This window comes from Acanthisitta chloris, unplaced genomic scaffold (genome assembly GCF_000695815.1).
Source record: "Acanthisitta chloris isolate BGI_N310 unplaced genomic scaffold, ASM69581v1 scaffold8354, whole genome shotgun sequence".
Lineage (NCBI taxonomy): Eukaryota > Metazoa > Chordata > Aves > Passeriformes > Acanthisittidae > Acanthisitta > Acanthisitta chloris.
The window spans coordinates 20217-21110 of record NW_008667633.1 but is presented as its reverse complement, the minus strand read 5'-3'; positions in this window follow the sequence as shown (position 1 = coordinate 21110).

The following is an 894-nucleotide window of genomic DNA, read 5'->3' as shown; positions in this document are numbered from 1 at the left end:
GCTCAGAAGTACTCCTGTTTCTGTATTTCTAAACCCTGAGCAAATATTTTAAGCTGCATTGAAAACTCTGTAATATCTTTCTGGGCAGGTTGAGGCTCTGGGAAGGTCATATAAAAGACAAAGTGCTGGACAGGATTTCCTTTCCTTGGTTTATCTTTAGGGTTTTCACTCCTCCAGCCAAGGTGTGCCTGCTGAAGGTTACCTGGCTAGGAACACTCACCTGACAGACAAAACAAGTTGAAAGATGGCAGAGAAAGAAAATACAGTTGTCATTTATAGGTTGGAATGTCTTTCCCAAGGGTTAGGTTACACAATCCTGACTTCTGCATCTTCCTTCTTGTCAAACTTCCTCAAACACTTGTCCCTGGGCTGGAGCTTTGAGATGAATCTGTCCTCCCATGGCAGTGACCACCACAGAGCTGTGAGCCTGGGAAGGAGACAGAGGAGATCCAGATTACACTGTGAGGTTGTCTGTCCACATAAAAAATGTTGGCAGTGTCCTGGCATTACATCACTTTCCTTTCTTCTGGGACCACGGTCTCCTGGGAATGTTGAGCTGGTGTTTCTTATGGCTCCTGACTCATTCCCTGTGGGATGGTGACACAGAGTGAGACTAGAAGCTTTTCATGTACAAAAGAAATTATTTCATAGGTAATTATTTTTTTTTGTAGTATTATTATAAGTTTTCCTGCTAGAGCCAGAATGGAGAGGGAAGTGCTTTTTCAAGTAAACATAGGAGATGGAGAAGAGGAAGTGAATATTTCAATTTTGATTGAGATCAACTTTCCTACTCCTAGTTACAGTAACAGAAATTAGTCACTGAATGAAGAAAGGGAGGAACTACTTAACTTTGGTGATCTGCAGAGCTCACTAAGTGGCTTCATAGCACTCTTG